Source organism: Elephantulus edwardii, unplaced genomic scaffold (assembly GCF_000299155.1).
Source record: "Elephantulus edwardii isolate Elephantulus edwardi_28Jun2011 unplaced genomic scaffold, EleEdw1.0 scaffold00088, whole genome shotgun sequence".
Lineage (NCBI taxonomy): Eukaryota > Metazoa > Chordata > Mammalia > Macroscelidea > Macroscelididae > Elephantulus > Elephantulus edwardii.
Genome location: NW_006399838.1, coordinates 6,924,349 through 6,929,289, shown reverse-complemented (window position 1 = coordinate 6,929,289; position 4,941 = coordinate 6,924,349). Strand labels below are relative to the sequence as shown.

The 4,941-nt window shown below is 37.7% G+C and overlaps 1 protein-coding gene across 1 annotated transcript in view; it reads right to left on the bottom strand.

The window, feature by feature from the left end:
- The window catches only part of SLC2A2 (solute carrier family 2 (facilitated glucose transporter), member 2), a 51,716-nt gene that overhangs the window by 17,667 nt on the left and 29,108 nt on the right, over positions 1-4,941 (bottom strand). The window lies entirely within an intron of this gene.

The window sequence follows — 4,941 nt, the reverse complement described above, 5'->3', positions numbered from 1 at the left end:
CCCCGCCCCCCCCAGTTCACTCTTCTCTTTCAAAAGTAAAAGAAAAATTCTATATAATCCCTCCCCCCAGGGTCCACTCCACTATGCAGCACTATTGTTTATAATAGTGAAGAGTTGGAAACAACTGAAGTACCCATCAATTATGTGACAACATTTACACAGAAGAGCAGTATACATCACTTAAAAATGAACAGGATTTGTGAAATACTGCGCAACATGGATGAATCGAGAACAAATTGCGCTGAGTGATATAAGTCATTCACAAAAAGGCAATCATGGTACATGACTACTATTATAAAGAGCTAAGAAGGAGGAATGGATAAAGAACAAAATATTTAAAAAATCAAATTATGCATGTTTAGAAAAATTTTGAAATGCAAGCTACTGAATATTAAATAATTATGATTAATGTTACAAAATTAAATATGTACAAGTGATTGAATGAAAATAAATTTTAAAGTAAATAAAAACTCAGTGACTCTGGGGATCCCCTTCTCAAATACTCTAATGAGCAACTTCACTTCTTTATCTTTTCTAAATGCTGAGCATCAGAAGATATTTTATTTAATGGAAGTCATTTGCCATGTAACATATACAAAGATAGGAGATACAGTGGGCTTTCTTCTTTGACTTTCTTAAATGCGATCCTTATAATCACTTGGGAATGGTGGGTGTCTCGTCATGAATGAGTCATATCAGAGATGATTCAGCAGGCAAGGCTAGACTCAATATTTGGTGTTTTCTTAAAACTATGAAACTAAAATTTACCAGTGCATTTTTTTCTTGAAGAGACTGCTACCTGTTAAATAAGATGGACGATGTCTGTATTAAAGTCTGAAACTACTTTTTTAATTTGAATTGTGTAGTTTACTTAACACAAAATATAAAAATATCATTAATTCAAAGTAGTAAGCATACAGTTATTAATGAGAAAGTTCCCGGTTTGGGGTACTGTTGTTATTGTGTGATTTTTGGTTTGTTTTTTTGTGTTTTGTTTTTTTTTTTTACTTTTCAGAGCATTTCTCATTTATTAATATATTTTCCACTGAGAATTTGTACTTGACAAACAATAAAAGCCCTGCAGATCTTTTCATCTCTTGATGTCCTTTTCATAAATTTAAATCACTCATTCTCTCCCATATTTTTCAAAATCCTAAAAATGAAGAGTAAATACAATTTTTAAAATACAGTAAAACACAAAAAAAAGAAAAAGAAAGTAAGAATGAAACTGCTTTTAATGTAGTTTTCAAAAAATGCTTAAAAGTGTTTTTAATATTTCATATGAACATTCATACCATAAATCAACTGCTGTTAAATGGATTCAGACTCAGAGCAACCGTATAGTAGAGTATAAAGGGCCCACATGGTTTGGGAGGCTGTGAATCTTTACAGAAGCAGATGTCTTATATTTCTCCTGAAGAGCAGCTGAAGGGTTAGAAACATCATCCTTGAGGTGAGCAGCTAAGCATTTTAGCCACCATGTGCCAAGGGCTCCTTATTTAAACCATGTAGTTGTTGTGTACCGTTGAGTCAGAACTGCCCCACAACTGACCCTCAAGCAGACTTTCAGAGGCAATAAATTGCGTGAGAGGAGATTGGCCATCCTATTTACACGACAGACATCTGTATTTTTGCTGAATTTTTCATTGAACTCTGATATGTGGCATGTTAAAATAAAGAAATAAACCCCTCATAACTTTGTTTGGTGCTACTTTTTGTGTAAAACATACTATTATACCTAAAATATGCAGATGACAAAACTTGACTTGCTGAAAGTGAGAAGAACTTGAAGCATTTGCTGCAGAAGACCAAATACTACAGCTTCCAGTATGGATTCCATCTCAACTTCAATAAGACAAAAATCCTCACCACTGGGCCAATAGGCAACACCATAATAGATGGAAGAAAGATGAACATTTTCAAAACTTTCATCTTTCTTGGATCCACAATCAATACCCTTGGTAATCGCAGTGAAGACAACAAATGACAACATTGCATTGGGAAAAATCTGCTGTCAAGCACCTCTCCAAAGTGTCAAAGAGCGATGGTGTCAGTTTAAAGACAAAGGTGCACCTGATCCAAGGCATGATCTTTCCAATAATCTTTTGCATCTCAAAGTTGGGTAATGACTAAAAAGACCAGAAAAAGAATCAATGTACTTGAGTAGTGGTGCTGGAGAAAGGTACTGAATAACCCTTGGCCTGCCAATAGAACAAAAGAATCTGTCTTGGAGAAAATGTGGTCAGCGTGCTCCTTGGAAACAAGAATGGTGAAGCTTCATCTCACGTACTTTGAGCATGCTGTTAGGAGAAGCCAGTTCTTGGGGAAGGACATCATGTTTGGAATAGTGAAGATTAATCACAGGCAAGGAGGCCCTTCAACAAGATGGATTGACACAATGACTCTAACAATTGGCTCTTATTGAAGAGAATGAGGACGACACAAGCTAAGGGAAGATTCAGATCTGTTGTTCATAGGGTCACAATGAGTTGCAGTTAACTCGATGGCAGATAACAATAATATGCCTCAACTATGAAGTCCCCTGGTAGGGCCGTGTGCCATGTGTTGTGCAGCTAACCAAAAAGGCAGTGATCTGACCTCACCAGGAGCTCCACAAAAGTTAGATACTTTCCTTCCACAGAGATTTGCAACCTGATGGAGGGTCAGTGTGAGTCAAAATAGATTGTGTTTGATGCCTCAAGAACAAAATCATGCAGACGTGATCACAGAGCTGAAGTCGTGTTCTAGTTATTGTACCTTTTTAGCTACTTTAATGATTAGAATTGGACTAGACATAATTTTAAAAGGTGGTTGAGAAGTACAAGCAGCTTGGGTATGCCAGTGATCAGTTGCGATATATGGGACTTTAGCAATATTGAATTGCTAAAAACATCTATAGGGTTTTTTTTTTTTTACACTATATCATGGGGAGGAGAAGGAGAAAATAGTGATCTTGGCATCTCTGATACTTGTTGGCATCTATACTTTAGACAAAAGGAAACTAAGTCCCAGAATTAATGAATACATCTAAGGGCAGACAGGAAGTGGCAGTACCCAAATTTATGCACTCCGCATTTAAAGCCCTTCCACCGTCTGTGTTGATTCTTCAGCTTCATAAGTTACATTTAGTTTCAGTTCTTTATATTAACATGAAAAATTATAATAACCCCCATTTAATGATGTTATTATTTTGTGAATAGTTCAGACTACTGTAGTTTCAATTGGTCACTACAGTCACTTGGAATAAATAATTTCTTTTTTGCAGATGAAAGTGTTACAAATACTTTGTACAAAAATTTGTGCAATCACCCTCTCTTTTTTACTTCAAGCACCCACATTGTAGTTTTGTGCTGTTCAGTCAAAAAATCAAACTATAGTTGACCCGCTGCGTTGGTTCCTTGGTGGATTTGAACTTCATGTTTTAGGATAGTAATGTAACTCATCTCCACAGAGCTCCATGTACCCAAATGTGTAATAAAATCAGGAGATACATTTATTTTGGTAAATATGACTGCAGAGTGGGAGTGTGAAGGTACCATTTGGATATGAATACTTTGAAAAGCATTACAATCTGAAGTAAACTACTGGAAACCATTTAAAAGGTGCTTTGTGTGCATCTGATAGTTGGATGAAAAATAAGAATGACAGAAGAAGGATTGATGGTTTTGAGTTGTGGCGCTGGAGAAGAGTGTTGACTATCCCATGGGATATTCTGTCAAAATGACAAGCATGTTTGTCTTAGAGAAAGGACAACCAGGATGCTTTTTAGAGACAAGGATGATGAAAGTTTATCTCACGTACTTTGGACCTGTTGTCAGGAGACGCTAGTCTTTGGAAAAGGACATCATGCTGGAAAACGTGGTGGGTCAGAGAAAGAGAGAAAGGCCCTCAACAAGACAGATTAGCACAGTTATTATTAACAAGTGCTTTAGTATTTCTGAGACGGTGAAGCACAGGGCACGTCTCCGACCTGTTGCTCACCAGATGGCCATTAGCTGTAGTTGACTTGACGGCACCAAACAACAGAACCAGGACTTCTTTGGCCCTGAGAAATAAATTCAGCAATTGGCTTTAGAAATTGGCAAATCCTCCTTCTGCTCATATTTCTGCCAGTTAGCTGCCTCAGGGAGTTTGAAAAGTGTTTTCAAGAGATAGTAATTCTGCTTCCTCAGACGTGGAGCTCACCATTGACTAAGATGGGCATTTTCCATCCTTTCTGACATCTTCAAGGGTAATCGTCTACCAGTTGTGTTTGCCTGGACCCTTCTCCTGTATTTTGCGCCTGCTTTAGAATCTACTGAATCTGTGAGAGGTGATCTGACAGATAGGCCAGGTATCAAGGTATTGCCAGGTAAGAGACAGAACATAGCTCGCAAGATAAGTTGTCATGTCAGAGCAAGAGGTTTGTCATGTCAGAGCAAAGGGTTCTGGGTGTAGCAAGCCTCTGCTTCCCATTTTTCAAAAATGGCAATAAGTCACAAAAAGGACAAATACTTCATAGGGCTACTGTTGTAAAATGGGACTGACATCAGGGTTGAGGGAAGACAGAGGAGGAGGGGAGGAATGATGTACACTGCATTGAAACATGAGGGAGCGAACTGTTTAAAAGGGATATATGATTGGATTATTGTCATGGCAGGAGTCCAGATTGAAGGCTGCACAGTGGAGTGGAGTTGGGGGGAGGATTGTATACCAATGAAAGAATTTTTCTTTTACTCTTCAAAGAGAAGAGCGAATTGGGGAGGAGGTTGGGCAGGGAGAAAAGTGCAACAAAGTATGAATGGAAATTCAAAGTCTCTGTAAACTTCCATTAAAATTAATCAAGGGGAAGGGGAAGAACAGCTCCTAGCTCCTAGTTGCTCATCATATGTAAGACTTTGTGCGGAATCATCTACATTTAATAGATGAAGAAACTCATAACTCATTGCTGTTGACTCAGAA